Raw genomic sequence first — 20327 nt, 5'->3', positions numbered from 1 at the left:
TGGAAAACAGGATGGAGACAGAATGGATGAAAAGACGTCAGACCTACGTCAGACCGAAGAGACTGACGGCAACTAAGTGCAACTTGGAACATGTAAAAACGCATTCCCTCGGTTAATCTCTCTTGCTCTATCCCTCTTTCTCATAAAGCATTACGAATAGTTAAACTGGGCCTCCTGAGTGTCGCAGCGGTCTAAGGCACTACATCGCAGTGCTATCTGTGCCACTAGAGATTATGTGTTTGAGTCCAGGCTCTGTGGCAGCCAGCCGCGACCCGGAGACCCATGGGGCAGCGCACAATTGGCCCAGCGTCTTCCGGGTTAGGGAGGGGTTTGGCCGGCAGGGATGTCCTTGTCCCATCGCGCACTAGTGACTCCTGTGGCGGGCCGGGCGCAGTGCACACTGACACGGTCGCCTGGTGTACAATGTTTCCTCCGACACATTGGTACGGCTGGCTTCTGGGTTAAGTGTGCATTTTGTAAAGAAGCAGTGCGACTTGGTTGGGTTGTGTTTCGGGAGGACACACGGCTCTCCACCACACGGCTCTCGACCAGCGATAAGACAAGACTGTAACTACCAATTGGATAACACGAAATTGGGGAGAAAAGGGGGCAATAAAAAAAACATAAAAATAAATAAAAAAGATTAGTTAAACTGCTTGTACAAAGAGGCAGATTATTGTTCAATAAGCAGCGTGCCTTTGTTTTTATCTTAGCTTATACACAGTGCAGTACACTGTTGTACGCTGTTAGAATAGTGCACAGTGCAGTACACTGTTGTATGTTGTTAGAATAGTGCACAGTGCAGTACACTGTTGTATGCTGTTAGAATAGTGCACAGTGCAGTACACTGTTGTATGTTGTTAGAATAGTGCACAGTGCAGTACACTGTTGTATGCTGTTAGAATAGTACACAGTGCAGTATACTGTTGTATGCTGTTAGAATAGTGCACAGTGCAGTACACTGTTGTATGTTGTTAGAATAGTGCACAGTGCAGTACACTGTTGTATGCTGTTAGAATAGTGCACAGTGCAGTACACTGTTGTATGTTGTTAGAATAGTGCACAGTGCAGTACACTGTTGTATGCTGTTAGAATAGTGCACAGTGCAGTATACTGTTGTATGTTGTTAGAATAGTGCACCGTGGGATGAAACACCTTTTCAAGACAGAGAATTATAATGTTTATGATTCTACTATAAATTGTTGAGTGAGAACTCTTCAAACTCCGTGATACAATATAAGTGTTACAATGTTTTGATTGTACTTCATTGTTCTGCACTTTCTTCCCTTTGTAACCTGTGAACAATAAAACAGTCCATATTTGTAGATTGCCGTTGGCTGACGGGTCAAGGGCACTTCCCTGATCACAGTGTTCAAACTCCTGTCACCGCATCATTGCACACCTTTAGATACTTTTTAGAAGGACAAGATTATGAGTGAGGTCAGCCTGTGCTTTTTATGTAACTTTGTGACTTTGAGTGTCTAAATGTCCGAATACGATATTCTGTGATATTCGGACTGAGATGAAGACAAGCGAAGCACCGTAAGCAAAGAGTGTGAATTCTAAGACGACACACTGATTTCAGGTGTGTTCATTTGGAGTTTGTGCATATTTACACACCTTGATTTTAGGCAGCCTAGTTGTGTCTGCGTGGGTACGCTTTCGTAGTTGTGCCACATACAGTTGAGTTTTAAAAAACAACATAGCCTACTGTACACAGTATGTCCATTTGTGCAGTGCAGGATGTTAGTTCAGCTAATGGCATGATACAGTTTGTGAGGTAAGGTGGCATCCTCTGGTCTAACATGTGGCAAACAGACGTGTGATGATTACTCTGTCATGCCCTTCTTTGCCCCCCCTCATCTCTTGTGACATTGTTCTGTGTTACTCGACTAACTAGCCTTGCCCGCTGATCAAGCACAGTCAGAGCTGCCCTGCGTGGCTGCTATCCGTCGTGGCTTCCTTCTGCTGAGGTGCACGGTGGGGTTCCTTAGTGCCGCTGCCGCGATTTCCGGCTCCGCAGGGCATAACAAAGGTCTCCGTTTATTTGTTATTTAGTTTGTTGGATTAATTGCTTGCGTTGCTCCGTGAGTCATCTCACCCTGACCCCCACATCCCAAAATGCCTCGGTCCCATCTCAATAGTTATTTCTAGGAATTAATGAGGGGTAGTATCCTTCATTTGTTTCTATTGGCACGTGTCGTCTTTGGTTGCTTCATTCGGTTATGCACTGTTGCATGAGTTTCAGCCCATTGTATCATGTATATGATGCCTTCTGGGTGCATGTCTCCTGGTTTGACTTATTTCATGGCCATTATGTAAATATTGAATTAGGCTAGAGTGTATAATTAGTTGTCCTGTTTAGCATATTGTGTGCATATAGTGGCCCTCTAGTGATATCTGCTCTGTCAGCCAAACATTAGCATTAGCAACTGTGGCAGGCCTCTGTAGTCTTTAGCTGCTCCACTAATTATCTCAGCTTCATCTAAGAGTGAGAGGGAGAGAGGGAGAGAGAGAGCACAGTAAACTGTTTGGCTGCACTTCGTCCCAGTTCATTTAGCTCTCACCCTGCAGGATTGTGGGTCTTCATTAAGAATGAGACTAGTTATTGATGTGTCTCAGAGGCTCATTAGAGAGAAACACTAAATCTCCACTCCTGCAGCAGCTCCTCTAGCCTCCTGAGACCCAGAAATTCATTTTTGTCCTCTCTAATGGACATTCGTTTTTGGTCCCTATCTCTAAGGCCATATATTTCACTGTGTTAGGTCATGTTGTACCTTTGAGAGGACATTCTTGGCTTTTCAATGATATCACAACTGTGGGGATGTCAACTTGAGATGTTTTTCTATCTGATTTTTCAAAATGGCTACCGTCACAATTACCATCACAATTAGGATATTTTATGGCAAGAGTGTGTAATTGTTTAATTATAATTTTTGTGAATTTGTTACTCAAATTGTTTCTAATAGGTAAATATATCAGGGATACTTTTGTTCACAGACACGCAATTAATCAGGACAAACCCACTCCTGGTCACTCTGATTGACTTAACTTTTCCCAAAATACGATTCACCCTCTTCGAAACCCCAAACGGATCTCCCAGAAAAAAAATCACCTCCCAACAAGAAACGCCTCCTTGTCCAATATACACTGACCAACCCCTTCACATTTTTGTTTTTCATCCCATTTCCTTCCTCTTCTCCAACGGCATTCACTTCCGCCATGATTCCTTGTGTTCTTTAGCCTCATCCACCGTTCCCCTGGAACACTGTCATCCATTGGCAGAGCCTTCCATCCACCGTTCCCCTGGAACACTGTCATACATTGGCAGAGCCTTCCATCCACCGTTCCCCTGGAACACTTTCATACATTGGCAGAGCCTTCCATCCACCGTTCCCCTGGAACACTGTCATACATTGGCAGAGCCTTCCATCCACCGTTCCCCTGGAACACTGTTACATTTACATTTACATTTAAGTCATTTAGCAGACGCTCTTATCCAGAGCGACTTACAAATTGGTGCATTCACCTTATGACATCCAGTTCAGTTCAGACATCCACTGTCATACATTGGCAGAGCCTTCCATCCACCGTTCCCCTGGAACACTGTCATACATTGGCAGAGCCTTCCATCCACCGTTCCCCTGGAACACTGTCATACATTGGCAGAGCCTTCCATCCACCGTTCCCCTGGAACACTGTCATACATTGGCAGAGCCTTCCATCCATCGTTCCCCTGGAACACTGTCATATATTGGCAGAGCCTTCCATCCACCGTTCCCCTGGAACACTGTCATACATTGGCAGAGCCTTCCATCCACCGTTCCCCTGGAACACTGTCATACATTGGCAGAGCCTTCCATCCACCGTTCCCCTGGAACACTGTCATACATTGGCAGAGCCTTCCATCCATCGTTCCCCTGGAACACTGTCATACATTGACAGAGCCTTCCATCCACCGTTCCCCTGGAACACTGTCATACTTTGGCAGAGCCTTCCATCCACCATTCCCCTGGAACACTGTCATACATTGGCAGAGCCTTCCATCCATCGTTCCCCTGGAACACTGTCATACATTGGCAGAGCCTTCCATCCACCGTTCCCCTGGAACACTGTCATACATTGGCAGAGCCTTCCATCCATCATTCCCCTGGAACACTGTCATCCATTGGCAGAGCCTTCCATCCACCGTTCCCCTGGAACACTGTCATACATTGGCAGAGCCTTCCATCCATCGTTCCCCTGGAACACTGTCATACATTGGCAGAGCCTTCCATGCACCGTTCCCCTAGAACACTGTCATACATTAGCAGAGCCTTCCATGCACCGTTCCCCTGGAACACTGTCATACATTGCCAGAGCCTTCCATGCACCGTTCCCCTAGAACACTGTCATACATTGGCAGAGCCTTCCATCCACCGTTCCCCTGGAACACTGTCATACATTGGCAGAGCCTTCCATGCACCGTTCCCCTGGAACACTGTCATACATTGGCAGAGCCTTCCATGCACCGTTCCCCTGGAACACTGTCATCCATTGGCAGAGCCTTCTATGCACCGTTCCCCTGGAACACTGTCATCCATTGGCAGAGCCTTCCATCCATCGTTCCCCTGGAACACTGTCATCCATTGGCAGAGCCTTCCATGCAACAAAATAAATTGCACTGATGTCTTTGTTATGTAGACCCTCCCACACTATCTGTTTTCATGTGACGTACACAATGACTTTAACTTTGGGTTTAAATGATGAATACAATGGACAACATTAACTAGAATGACATTCGCTCTGACGGGTGGGCAAAAAGAACTATCTGAAAGCCACACCCGATGTAAACAAGCTTCTAACTCTTCTAATAGGCTGCTGCAGAAGCTTCATTCAATTAAAAAAAATACTTTAATCTGACAAATTACTCGTTATTCGATTTCAGATAAGAGGGAAGAAACCTAAATAACAATTTGTAGTTGAATGAAAAGATGAGACAATTTGAGCAAACATCATTTTAAGTCGACTGATTTTCTTTGCCCATGTTTTCTCAAGTTGGAGTTAAGTTTGGGCCAACAAAACGTTTTTCTTCAGGTAATACGTGGACAAGTTGAGTAAGGCTGTGGAACCAGTTACTTAATAATACTGAGTTAAAACAACAACAAACAAAACAATCACAGTGTGTGTCTGTGTGCACGTGGGTGTGTGTCTGTGCGCACGTGGGTGTGTGTCTGTGTGCACGTGGGTGTGTGTCTGTGCGCACGTGGGTGTGTGTCTGTGCGCACGTGGGTGTGTGTCTGTGCGCACGTGGGTGTGTGTCTGTGCGCACGTGGGTGTGTGTCTGTGAGCACGTGGGTGTGTGTCTGTGCGCACGTGGGTGTGTGTCTGTGCGCACGTGGGTGTGTGTCTGTGCGCACGTGGGTGTGTGTCTGTGCGCACGTGGGTGTGTGTCTGTGCGCACGTGGGTGTGTGTCTGTGCGCACGTGGGTGTGTGTCTGTGTGCACGTGGGTGTGTGTCTGTGTGCACGTGGGTGTGTGTCTGTGCGCACGTGGGTGTGTGTCTGTGCGCACGTGGGTGTGTGTCTGTGCGCACGTGGGTGTGTGTCTGTGCGCACGTGGGTGTGTGTCTGTGCGCACGTGGGTGTGTGTCTGTGCGCACGTGGGTGTGTGTCTGTGCGCACGTGGGTGTGTGTCTGCGCACGTGGGTGTGTGTCTGTGCGCACGTGGGTGTGTGTCTGTGCGCACGTGGGTGTGTGTCTGTGCGCACGTGGGTGTGTGTCTGTGCGCACGTGGGTGTGTGTCTGTGCGCACGTGTGTGTCTGTGCGCACGTGGGTGTGTGTCTGTGCGCACGTGGGTGTGTGTCTGTGCGCACGTGGGTGTGTGTCTGTGCGCACGTGGGTGTGTGTCTGTGCGCACGTGGGTGTGTGTCTGTGCGCACGTGGGTGTGTGTCTGTGCGCACGTGAGTGTGTGTCTGTGCGCACGTGGGTGTGTGCGACTGAGCTCCTGCATGCTCACAGTTTGTTTTTGTCTCTCTCAGTTCTTTCTCTCAGTTTAGCTTCAAAGTAGACCACTGGGGGATAAATTAAATGACACCTTCACTGAATCATCCAGGCTCCATCATTACACCCACAGTAAAGGAAGTCACTGGCGAGTTGAACAACGATGTGTTTACAACAGAGGAATGACATCCTTAGTAAACTAACAAGAGGCTGTGTGTCAAGTTCCAATGCTTATTCAGGTGTAAAACAGTACAGGGGCATTCTTACCTTGAGAGCTCTTTCCAACAATGCAGTGATAATAATGATAATAATAATAAAATACAAATTATAATAATGATAATGATAATGATAATAATAATAATGATAATAATCATAAAAAATGATAATAATAATGATAATTATACTTACGATAATAATAGAACAAAAATACAAGTATGAATAAAAAACACATGAGAACTACGATGAGACTTAAAGAATGCAAGTATACTGTATACAGATCAGTACCAGTACCTTATTCACTGTGCAGCTGTACTGGCGTGGTTGAGGTGGGTTTATACATAAAGAGTGGCTGGTAGTAGGATAAACAGGGCTGGAAAAGTGACTGGTTGCAGGAATATATAAATACGTATTGTAATATACTAATGGTAATACTGTATATACATTACATGTACACAGGAGTAATAGTGACCAGTAGCAGGATAAATAGATAAATACTAATGGTACTGGCAATCAATAATCAATGGACAGCAGTGTAATAGAGTAATATATCTGATCAATAATCGTTTTAGCAGCAGCGTACAGTAGATTGTGTCTGAGTGGGTAGAGACCTGTGTATGGGCATAGAGTCTGTGTGGATAGTCTGTGGAAGAGGGAGAGCAGTAGTTGTTAGCCATTTTACAGTCTTATGGCCAAGGGATAGATGCTGTTTAGGAGTCTGTTTGTCTGAGCCTTGATGTACTGGTACCTCCTGCTGTATAGGATCACGGAGAACAGTCCATGTCTTTGGCAATTTGTTGGACCTTTATCAGACACCGCCTGGTATGTACTACACGGCCTGAATCGTCACCAGTGATGTGGTGGGCCGTCCACACCACCCTTTGTAGAGGGTGGGCTCACTGAGTCTGTACATAGTCAAAGCTTTCCTTATGTTTGGGTCAGTCACAGTGGTCAGGTATTCTGCCACTGTGTACTCTCTGTTTAGGGCCAAATATAATTCTAGTTTACTCTGTTTTTTTTTTGCTAATTCAAATTAAATAATTCTATTTGATGATTCTCTCTCTCTCTCTCTCTCTATTCATATATAAACACTGTATCATTCATCAAAATAAAAATGTCTCTGGCTAGTTTTTCTTGTGAGAAGGAAAATATGTTACTTGTTCGGTGGATGCGCCTTAATTAACGCGATTTAGCATATGCCCAACAAGCACAGAGTTTAATTGTGGTTGTAAAAATGACAAAAGAAAATTAATTGAATTTGTTCTGTAAATACGTTCCCGCTCCACCAGTTCCATGCTCATTTTATGTTGTACTGTGGTTTTTAGATTGCTTCTTGTTTTCCACCTTTAATACAATACACTGTGCATCACTCCTTTCACACAGAGATGGCTCTGTGGATGTCACCCATATGACAAAAGGAGACACACACACACACACACACACACACACACACACACACACACACACACACACACACACACACACACACACACACACACACACACACACACACACACACACACACACACACACACACACACACACACACACACACACACACACACACACACACACACACACACACACACACGTGCAAAGTTCCCTGGGTGATTGTTGACATGTTTATAGGATGTGTATGACCCCCGGTCGTCTCTCTCCTGCAATCGACTTATTGATCACCTCTTAATTATGTAACAATTTCAGTAAAAAAAAATAGGCCCCCAGCACAATCAATGGACTTTTGTCAATAGCATCGTATGCGGTCCATTCATTAAGCCCAGGCTCAACCCAGCTGTCCCCCAGGACTAGCTAGTTGAGATGGGATTAGGACCAGGCCAAGGACCCAGTATCATTGACTCACTCTCTCCCTCACCCACCCCCCTCATCTCCCAACGGCTTTATGATCTCGCCATGGGCTTGTCCCAAATAAGACAGCACAACAAACAGTCAGCCATCTTAGATGGGTAGCTACTAGCTAGACATGTCAACCTCTCGTTGTTATGCCCTTGTTACCCCTCCACAGTACATGTTCCATTACACTTTCCCCAATTGTTTTGGAGTCATAATATTGCGATGTGAAATGTTGAGTTTGGTTCCAATTTGTTATCGCTAAGTAACAGAAGTCTTATCACTTTTCCCAGACTGGCGTACATTTTGGGTGCAGACTGTTGATTTGAAAATGTGATGTTCCAGGCTTCTGGTAGACAGAGTGTAACAACAATGCCTTGCTGGTTCCACCTGAACAATCTGGCTTATGTACCTCTGAAGTAGAGCCAAGCTCAGGCTCAGGAGAGACAAAGAACCAGAACATGACATCATCTCTCTGAGTCACCAGCCAGCATCACTATCTCAGCTCTTGTTTTACACAGGATTATGTCAAATCTGAACAACTAGCTTTATATGATATTCAGAATTTCCACGAGCATAATTCACCATAAAGAGGAAGAGTATGTTTCTAAACGTATAGTCCTGTGACCATTGTGTACATCCATACTTTAATCTGTTTATTGGGCTGTCAGTGTGTGTGGTGTGTGCTTTGTATGTTTATGTATGACTCGACCCTACCCCATTCCCCCCTGCTTTCAGTAATGTTAACCTCCGTGTCTGCTCAACGTCAGAGAGAGGTAGAGAGAGGGAGGGGAAGGGAGAGAGAGACTGTGAGAGCATGGTAAGGAGAGAGATGGAGAGAGGTAGAGAGAGGGAGGGGAAGGGAGAGAGAGACTGTGAGAGCATGGTAAGGAGAGAGAGGTGGAGAGAGGGAGGGGAAGGGAGAGAGAGACTGTGAGAGCATGGTAAGGAGAGAGAGGTGGAGAGAGGGAGGGGAAGGGAGAGAGAGACTGTGAGAGCATGGTAAGGAGAGAGGGGTAGAGAGAGGGAGGGGAAGGGAGAGAGAGACTGTGAGAGCATGGTAAGGAGAGAGAGGTGGAGAGAGGGAGGGGAAGGGAGAGAGAGACTGTGAGAGCATGGTAAGGAGAGAGGGGTAGAGAGAGGGAGGGGAAGGGAGAGAGAGACTGCGAGAGCATGGTAAGGGGAGAGAGGGAGGGGAAGGGAGAGAGAGACTGTGAGAGCATGGTAAGGGAAAAGAGGGAGGGGAAGGGAGAGAGAGACTGTGAGAGCATGGTAAGGGGAGAGAGGGAGGGGAAGGGAGAGAGAGACTGTGAGAGCATGGTAAGGAGAGAGAGGTAGAGAGAGGGAGGGGGAAGGGAGAGAGAGTGTGAGAGCATGGTAAGGAGAAAGAGGTAGAGAGAGGGAGGGGAAGGGAGAGAGAGACTGTGAGAGCATGGTAAGGGGAGAGAGGGAGGGGAAGGGAGAGAGAGACTGTGAGAGCATGGTAAGAAGAGAGAGGTGCAGGGAGGGAGGGAGGGACGTCAGAGCTCCATGTGTCACTCTTGGCCTTTTCCCTCAGGAGGAACAGTCTCATTTTACACACGTCCATTAATCCCTGGCTCAGTTCTCCCCGTCATCTCACAATCTCTCTACCTGCTTCTCTCACCCACTCGTCCTCCCATCCCTCCTCCCCTTCTTCCCTTCCTTGACCAAGGAAGCTTTAAAGGCTTACCATCAGTACTCTCTCCCTTCTCCCTGTCTTTCAAATGTCTTCAATCCTTCTCTTCATTGACATACACAACTCGTTTTATATATCACTTTAACACAGTGCAGTATCCTATTGGCTTTCCTTATCTTCTTGTCCTCTAGCCTTTGTTTATTACTAATACTATTTATCTGTCTCCGGCTCTGGTTCGTCTCAACGTTTCTCACCTGATCGGACAGTGTTGGTTTGATGTTTTATTTGATGCTACCATCTTGTGCAGTAACTGTACAGTCTGTGCTTGTGCTGCAGATATCAACAGTAGTTCACACAATATGGACCACCCAGCATGACAACGGTGCATTGGGAAATAGTCCTAGGAATAACCAAGACCTCATGCATAGAAGACTGGCAGGGCAAGGCTTTCAGATGAAGTCTCTGTATTGGATGTAATTATGCTAACCTTTATGCTAGTCATCCGTTTCACGGATGCCCAGTGTGATTATATGTCAAATAACGCCTTTATTTTTTACTTGGCAATAGCCATTTTAGTACATCCTTGTGTACAGCACATGAGCTACTTATTCCTTTCATTTCTTAATTTTCGGACTAATCTCTGGTTTCAAATGCTATTCATTATTTGATGCTGTAAAGCCAAACAGAAGAGTACGGTCGAATGGATCAGGAGGATATGGACCTCAAGCAGAGATACATGGGCTGGCATTAGAGCGGAACATATATTCTACAACCAAACTGGAGCATGAAGATGTCACGGTGGATGGAAACACAAGAAGTAAATATAACTGCGAGCAGCAATGAATGAGGTTCACGGGATGACAAAAAGGACACAAGATCAGTTGGATAACAAAGCAAGCTTTCTATCATATAGGAACTATCTTAATTTATGTGCAAACAAATGCACAATCTGGAGTAAATCTCAAATCAAATCAAAGTTGACTTGTCACGTGTGTGTGTGTGTGTGTGTGTGTGTGTGTGTGTGTGTGTGTGTGTGTGTGTGTGTGTGTGTGTGTGTGTGTGTGTGTGTGTGTGTGTGTGTGTGTGTGTGTGTGTGTGTGTGTGTGTGTGTGTGTGTGTGTGTGTGTGTGTGTGTGTGTGTGTGTGTGTGTGTGTTTAGGTGAGTAAAGATGTAAAACAATAGTAAAAAGACATTTGAAATAACAGTAGCAAGGCTATATACAGACACCAGTTAGTCAGGCTTATTGAGGTAGTATGTACATGTAGGTATGGTTAAAGTGACTATGCATATATGATGAACAGAGAGTAGCAGAAGTGTAAAAAAGAGGGGTTGGCAGGTGGTGGGACATAATGCAGATAGCCCTGTGCAGATAGCACTGGTTGGTCGGGCCAATTGAGGTAGTATGTACATGAATGTATAGTTAATATAATAATAATAATATATGCCATTTAGCAGACGCTTTTATCCAAAGCGACTTACAGTCATGTGTGCATACATTCTACGTATGGGTGGTCCCGGGGATCGAACCCACTACCCTGGCGTTACAAGCGCCATGCTCTACCAACTGAGCTACAGAAGGACCAGAAGTGACTATGCATATAAGATAAACAGAGAGCAGCAGCAGCATAAAAGAGGGGTTGTGGGTGAGGCACACAATGCAAATAGTTCGGGTAACCATTCAGTTACCTGTTCAGGAGTCTTATGGCTTGGGGGTAAAAACTGTTGAGAAGCCTTTTTGTCCTAGATTTGGCACTCCAGTACCGCTTGCCATACGGTAGTAGAGAGAACAGTCTATGACTGGGGTGGCTGGGGTCTCTGACACCGCCTAGTGTAGAGGTCCTGGATGGCAGACAGCTTTGCCCCATTGATGTACTGGGCTGTACACACTACCCTCTGAAGTGTCTTGCAGTCGGAGGCCGAGCAATTGCCTTACCAGGTGATGCAACCGGTCATGATGCTCTCGATGTTGCAGCTGTAGAATCTTTTGTGGATCTCAGGACCCATGCCAAATCTTTTTAGTTTCCTGAGGGGAATAGGCTTTGTCGTGCCGTCTTCACGGCTGTCTTGGTGTGTTTGGACCAATCTAGTTGGTTGTTGATGTGGACACGAAGGAATTTGAAGCTCTCAACCCACTCCACTACAGCCCCGTCGATGAGAATGGGGACGTGCTCGGTGCTCCTTTTCCTGTAGTCCACAATCATCTCCTTATTCTTGGTTATGTTGAGGGATAGGTTGTTATTCTGGCACCACCAGGCCAGCTCTCTGACCTCCTCCCTATAGGCTGTCTCGTCATTGTCGGTGATCAGGCCTACCACTGTTGTGTCAGTAGCAAACTTAATGATGGTGTTGGAGTCGTGCCTGGCCATGCAGTCGTGGGTAAACAGGGAGTACAGGAGGGGACTGAGAACGCACCCCTGGGGAGCTCCAGTGTTGAGGATCAGCGTGGCAGATGTGTTGCTACCTACCCTAACCACCTGGGGGGTGGCCTGTCAGGAAGTCCAGGATCCAGTTCCAGAGGGAGGTGTTTAGTCCCAGGTTCCTTAGCTTGGTGATGAGCTTTGAGGGTACTAAGGTATTGAACACTGAGCTGTAGTCAATGAACAGCATTCTCACATAGGTGTTCCTTTTGTCCAGGTGGGAAAGGGCAGTGTGGAGTGCAATAGAGATTGCATCATCTGTGGATCTGTTGGGCGGTATGCAAATTGGAGTGGGTCTAGGGTTTCTAGGATAATGGTGTTGATGTGAGCCATTACCAGCCTTTCAAAGCACTTCATGGCTACGGACGTGAGTGCTACGGGTCTGTAGTCATTTTGACAGGTTGCCTTTGTGTTCTTAGGCACAGGGACTATGGTGGTCTGCTTGAAACATGTTGGTATTAGAGACTCAATCAGGGACATGTTGAAAATGTCAGTGAAGACACCTGCCAGTTGGTCGGCACATGCCCGGAGCACACGTCCTGGTAATCCGTCTGGGCCCGCAGCCTTGTGTATGTTGACCTGTTTAAAGGTCTTACTCACGTCGGCTACGGAGAGCGTGATCACACAGTCGTCCGGAACGGCTGACGCTTTTCGTTTTTGAAAAATTTAGGACTAACTTATTCCTTGCCACCCATTCTGAAACTAACTGCATCTCTTTGCTAAATGTTGCAGTCATTTCAGTCGCTGTCATAGATGACGTGTATAGTGTTGAGTCATCTGCATACATTGACACACCTCTTCCACACTCAAATGACAGAATTCAAAATTACAATTACAATTCTTTCATAATTTCATCTGACACACTTTGATGAATAGTGTCAGCATTTCTTGCTGGCATGTCATGCCTAAGTTTGCTAAACTTACCCATTTAAAAAATCATTAAAGTAGTTGGCAATATCAGTCGGTTTTGTATTGAGTGAGCCATCTGATTCAAAGAATGATTGAGCTGAGTTGGCCTTTTTTCCCAAAATGTAATTGAAGGTGCTCCAAAGCTTTTTACTATCATTCTTTGTCATTTATCTTTGTTTCATCGTGTAGTTTGTTCTTCTTTTTATTCAGTTTAGTCACATAATTTGTCAATGTGCAGTACGTTTGCCAGTTGGTTGTGTAGCCAGACTTATTTGCCAATCCTTTTGCCTCGTCCCTCTCAACCATACAATTTTTTAATTCCTCATCAACCAATGGGATTTAACAGTATTTACTGTCATTTTCTTAACAGGTGAATGCTTATTGATAACTGGAATAAGCAAGTGCCTTAAGTGCCTTTTGTATTTGGGACAAATCATTCACTAAACCCTAAACCTCAACTAAATATTGTAATAAATAACTGCTTGGAGTAACCCTGGAACACTGTCATCGTCAAAGCATGTAGATACAACAGTAGCTAAGATGGGGAGAAGTCTGTCCATAATAAAGAGCTGCTCTGCATTCTTAACAGCACTATCAACAAGGCAGGTCCTACAGGCTCTAGTTCTGTCGCACCTGGACTACTGTTCAGCCGTGTGGTCAGGTGCCACAAATATGGACTTGGATGAACACAGAGAGCTAACATTAATAATATGCATGTCAGTCTCTCCTGGCTCAAAGTGGAGGAGAGATTGACTTCATCACTACTTGTATTTGTGAGAGGTATGTTGAAAGCACTTAGCTGTCTGTTTAAATGATTAGCACACAGCTCGGACACCCATGCATACCCCACAAGACATGCCACCAGAGGTCTCTTCACAGTCCCCAAGTCCAGAACAGACTATGGGAGGAACACAGTACTTTGTTACATAGAGCCATGACTACATGGAACTCTATTCCCCATCAAGTAAATTATGCAAGCAGTAGAATCAGATTTAAAAACCAGATAAAAATACACCTTACGGAGCAGCGGGGACTGTGAAGCAACACAAAGATAGGCACAGACACATGATAACATACACGTTATACACACACGTACACATGGATTTTGTGTTGTATATATGTGGTAGTGGAGTAGGGGCCTGAGGGCACACACTTAGTGTGTTGTGAAATCTGTTATGAATGTATTGTAATGTTTTTCAATTGTATAACCGCCTTCATTTTGCCAGACCCCAGGAAGAGTAGCTGCTGCCTTGGCAGGAGCTAATGGGGATCCATAATGAATTCAAATACAAATAGTCTGAAAAGTTAATTGTTCATAGTTTCCTTCTTTTTTAAAGATATCAATGCCATATTTAACATGGTGTATTATGGTAATGTCTTTGATTACCCTAAAACGTTTCAAGGCCATTGTGAAGTGGATTTACAAAGGATTTCATTCGGGACACGTAAAACCATATGTCCTGATTTATCAATAACTCAGCCATGTCTTATCCAATCCCTTAGCTTTTCCATGGGCACCATATTTGGTGTTATTCGGACCTATGGTTCATGAGAATACGTTTTTAAAAGGTTTTCCAAAATGTCCAAGATGAAGGAAAATCTATCCTGACGGACCTAATGTGTCCTTGAATTAAATTTGTTCAACATGAGGAAATACACCTACATGCAAAGTTTAAAGTCTCCAAGATATTACTGCTGATAACAGAGCCACATGTAGGCCAATCGGTGCCATTCTTTTTGACCAAGTTACTCGTGGCCTCATGTTTATATGTGCCAAATTAGACAGTTACGAATCTATGCTTGATTTATTTGACCATGTCAAGGGCAAAAAAACTATCTTCGCTATAAACCCCTAAAAACATCAGGAAGGCCGAGTAGTATGATGTCATTATAGAGGGTAGCACTGATGGAGCTATCAGTGTGATGTCAAAAAGGAAGGTAACATAGAACAAGCAGAGTGATGTCACAATGGAAGATAAAATAGAACAAGCAGAGTGATGTCACAATGGAAGTTAACATAGAACAAGCAGAGTGATGTCACAATGGAAGATAAAATAGAACAAGCAGAGTGATGTCACAATGGAAGTTAACATAGAACAAGCAGAGTGATGTTGCAATGGAAGTTAACATAGAACAAGCAGAGTGATGTCACAATGGAAGGTAAAATAGAACAAGCAGAGTGATGTCACAATGGAAGTTAACATGGAACAAATAGAGTGATGTCACAATGGAAGGTAACATAGAACAAGCCTTAGAATTAGGAATTACAATACTACAAGTCGTAATCAATAAAAGGTTGCAATATGGTGCAGAGTGTTCGACAAGGACATTCCCAGCTCTGTTAACATCCTTAAGGATTGTTAAATAAATGTTATAACTGTTTGGTTTTAATATCATCATCTCTTGAAGAGCATAGTCAGAACTACACATTTCAGATTAAGCCACATTTATATCTGTCATCACACTTAAACAGCAAGTAAATGCGTGCTTTCATGATCAGTAAGCAATTGATTATGTAATTTCAGATATGTGAGGATGGCCTATCCATTTGGCATGCAGCTAGTTATCTAGGCAAACAACATGTGTAGTTTAGCTTGCTTCATCAGAGATTAGGCTTTTGAAAGAGCTTGACATCAGCAAGTCCTCGTCCTGGTAAAGTTGTCAGTCGGATTTATGTCATCACAACTATAGATTGCAAGGAATTAAAATACTATTTGTATATAGCCATCTAGTTTATACCCTGAAAGTTAGCTTGTTAACTAACCATATTGACATTATTAGCTAGCTAGTCAGTTTGATGTGGTCGATCAGTCAATGAATGTAGCCTATCATGTCTGTCAGCAGCAATCGTGATTAAACACTTAAAAACAATGCTGAAAGTGGATAATGTTAGCTAACTATGCTAGGTAGGACAACATTGGTTGGAGAAAAAAGTACATTAGGTGTACTTACCACTATGTTTAGCCAACTGTACAACGTTTCTACCGGTAGCTTGCAAAGTAAACATTATACATTTACATTTACATTTAAGTCATTTAGCAGACGCTCTTATCCAGAGCGACTTACAAATTGGTGCATTCACCTTATGACATCCAGTGGAACAGTCACTTTACAATAGTGCATCTAAATATTTTAAGGGGGTGAGAAGGATTACTTTATCCTATCCTAGGTATTCCTTAAAGAGGTGGGGTTTCAGGTGTCTCCGGAAGGTGGTGATTGACTCCGCTGTCCTGGCGTCGTGAGGGAGTTTGTTCCACCATTGGGGAGCCAGAGCAGCGAACAGTTTTGACTGGGCTGAGCGGGAACTGTACTTCCTCAGTGGTAGGGAGGCGAGCAGGCCAGAGGTGGATGAATGCAGTGCCCTTATTTGGGTGTAGGGCCTGATCAGAGCCTGGAGGTACTGAGGTGCCGTTCCCCTCACAGCTCCGTAGGCAAGCACCATGGTCTTGTAGCGGATGCGAGCTTCAACTGGAAGCCAGTGGAGAGAGCGGAGGAGCGGGGTGACGTGAGAGAACTTGGGAAGGTTGAACACTAGACGGGCTGCGGCGTTCTGGATGAGTTGTAGGGGTTTAATGGCACAGGCAGGGAGCCCAGCCAACAGCGAGTTGCAGTAATCCAGACGGGAGATGACAAGTGCCTGGATTAGGACCTGCGCCGCTTCCTGTGTGAGGCAGGGTCGTACTCTGCGGATGTTGTAGAGCATGAACCTACAGGAACGGGCCACCGCCTTGATGTTAGTTGAGAACGACAGGGTGTTGTCCAGGATCACGCCAAGGTTCTTAGCGCTCTGGGAGGAGGACACAATGGAGTTGTCAACCGTGATGGCGAGATCATGGAACGGGCAGTCCTTCCCCGGGAGGAAGAGCAGCTCCGTCTTGCCGAAATTCAGCTTGAGGTGGTGATCCGTCATCCACACTGATATGTCTGCCAGACATGCAGAGATGCGATTCGCCACCTGGTCATCAGAAGGGGGAAAATTATCAGCTAACAATGCATCGGCAAATGTGCCCTTCTGCCGCTTGACAGGCAGAGCCCATAAGGGATGGGAAATGAACCTAAACCACTCATACATGTCAGGTATAGTTCACTTTCATTTTATATCACTCAAATATCCAGTTAATGGTGGCCAATATTGAGAGCTATTGTGAAGCTACCTTCATGTATCTGAAATGACGTGATCAATTGACGTTTACTGTTCATGAAAAGCATGCAGGTTCTTACTGTATGACTCTGATGATAGAGCTAAATGTGCGCAATTGTTTTGCATGGAATAATCTGAAATATATAGTTCCGACCATGCTCTACAAGAGGTGATGATATTACAACCAAATAGTTAACATTTATTAGCAATCCTTGAAAAGGGCATGCGGTGTTAGCGGAGCTGAGGGTCTCCTTGCCCCGCAGCAGGCAAATCGAATGCTCTGCAACTTGTGACGTTTTATTGATAACGACCTATTCATTCATAATAGTAATTTAATAGGATCTCTATGGATCAAGCAGATTTGATGTCACAACTGAAGGTAACAGAACAAGCAATAGAATTAGGAATTACAATACTATTCATTAATAATAGTAATTACATATGATCTCTATGGAACAAGCAGAGTGATGTCACAATGGAAGGTAACAGAACAAGCAGAGTGATGTCACAATGGATGGTGTCACAATGGAAGGTAACAGAACAAGCAGAGTGATGTCACAATGGATGGTGTCACAATGGAAGGTAACAGAACAAGCAGAGTGATGTCACAATGGATGGTGTCACAATGGAAGGTAACAGAACAAGCAGAGTGATGTCACAATGGATGGTGTCACAATGGAAGGTAACAGAACAAGCAGAGTGATGTCACAATGGATGGTGTCACAATGGAAGGTAACAGAACAAGCAGAGTGATGTAATAATTGAAGGTACCATACAGTATCAGAGAGTGTCACAATATGGCCTTGTGGGGCCTAGTTGATAGAGTGTGGCGCTTGCAACGCCAATTTCTTTGGTTCAAATAAACTACAATATCTCAGTACAGGTAAATATAATAAACTGTTCAATGGGAGCTAATGCAAAGTTTGACTGTATTCTAGCCTCCTGTGTGTGAATATCATACTGGAAGAAAAATACAAATAAACATGACAAAATTCCCTCCCAGTAAAAATGACCCTGCGTCGATGAGGAACTTAGCTCATGGAGAGATCTAAGGCTTTTTGAACGGGCTACTAAGCGATCACAGGAGGGTAGAGAGGAGAGATTCATGAATATTTATGACTCTTAATTCATCCAAAGCTCGACAGACCTCCCCAAAATGATGCTCTCAGAACCACTAAACAGGAACACAGCTCCCATCTCTCTCTCCCGTTACCTTGGGAGAATCTCAACTCTCTGTAGCATGTGTGTGTGTGTGTGTGTGTGTGTGTGTGTGTGTGTGTGTGTGTGTGTGTGTGTGTGTGTGTGTGTGTGTGTGTGTGTGTGTGTGTGTGTGTGTGTGTGTGTGTGTGTGTGTGTGTGTGTGTGTGTGTGTGTGTGTGTGTGTGTGTGTGTGTGTGTGTGTGTGTGTGTGTGTGTGTGTGTGTGTGTGTGTGTGTGTGTGTGTGTGTGATTATGTAATTATGTGATGATGTAAGCAGGATTGCTCCCTGTGTAAGTGTACAATTTGTATTCACACATCACTGTGAATCTTTTTGTGTATGAGTGTGAGAGGTTATTTGGCATTGTGTGCAATTGTGTCCAACAAAAGCATGAGAGGTTTAAGTCTATGATGATCGAATCCATGTGTTCACACACCTGTAAATCATGTTCATCCGGACTGTAGCATCATAAGGCCATTTGAATCTCTACTCGCCCATACAGTTAACCCTCCCTCCCAATGGACCTGAGGAGAGCAACCACGACCCGCCACCATGCTCACTGACAGGGACTCCATTCACACATCTACCAACCTGCCTACAGCTTTTATATAACATAAAAGCTCTGATAGTCTTACATAGTGCCACATCCGACGGTACATCCTTAACAGACAAGTGTGAAGTTCCATCATCATGATGCTGTGCTGTGACAAGAGAGAGGAGAGGGTTGCTAGGTGGGAAGGAGGATTTCATTTCTTTAGAGGAAGGGCTGAGATGCTGTGTGGAGATTGGAGAGCCCTTTCCTCCCATCTCTACTGCATGGGCCTAACGTACATGTCATGTAGGGTTATGGTGCGGACGATGCTCTTTCTACTCCTGCCTGTCTGCATGATCTCTGTCGTTCTGTCTGTGCGCTCAGTTCTCTTGATGGCTTTAGGTCCGGCTGTGAGGGAGTGTGCTCGTTTAAGGCTGGGATTTGGGGAGAGTGCTGTCAGCAGTGTGAGGAGAGACCTCCCGCTGAGAGACACTGCATCCTGGGATGTCTTTCTGTCTGCTCATACAGGGCTGCAGTGGAATTATATGAGCAGGCATACATACATACCAGATCGTCCTGCATAGAATTAGCATTCTTTAGTGTACTGTCTGCTGTCTATGGGAGTCTCACACACATAGAGTACATTGTACAGTGAGCACCAAAAGTATTGTGACAGTGAAACATGTTTTTTTTTAGCTCTGTACTCAAGCACTTTGGATATTAAATGATACAATGACTATGAGGTTAAAGTGCAGACTATCAGCTTTGATTTGTGGGTATTTTCAGTTATATCGGGTACACCGTTTCAAAATGACAGTACATTTTGTACATAGTCCCACCATTTTAGGGGACAAATTCACTTTTATGTGTATTAAAGTAGTCAAAAGTTTAGTAGTTGGTATAACGTTGATGAAGAGAGTCAGACCGAAATGCAGCGTGTAGGTTACTCATGACTTTAATGAATGAAAAGGTACATGAAATAACTGAATACGAAAACAACAAACGAAACGTGAAACTAATTACAGCCTATCTGGTGACTACTACACAGAGACAGGAACAAACACCCACAAAATACAACGCGAACTCAGGCTACCTAAATACGGTTCCCAATCCGTTGAGAATCGCCTCAGGCAGCCAAGCCTAACTAGACACACCCCTAATCATACACAATCCCAATTAATACAAACCCCAATACGAAACACAACATATAAACCCATGTCACACCCTGGCCTACCCAAACATATACCAAAAACACAAAATACAATGACCAAGGCGTGACAGTTGGTCCCATATTCCTGGCACGCAATGAGTACATCAAGCTTGTGGCTCTACAAACGTGTTGGATGCATTTGCTGTTTGTTTTGATTCTATTTCAGATCATTTTGTGCCCAATAGAAATGAATGGTAAATAATGTATTGTGTCA

Source organism: Oncorhynchus gorbuscha, linkage group LG06 (genome assembly GCF_021184085.1).
Source record: "Oncorhynchus gorbuscha isolate QuinsamMale2020 ecotype Even-year linkage group LG06, OgorEven_v1.0, whole genome shotgun sequence".
Lineage (NCBI taxonomy): Eukaryota > Metazoa > Chordata > Actinopteri > Salmoniformes > Salmonidae > Oncorhynchus > Oncorhynchus gorbuscha.
The sequence above is the reverse complement of the archived record's forward strand: the minus strand, read 5'-3'. Positions refer to the sequence as shown.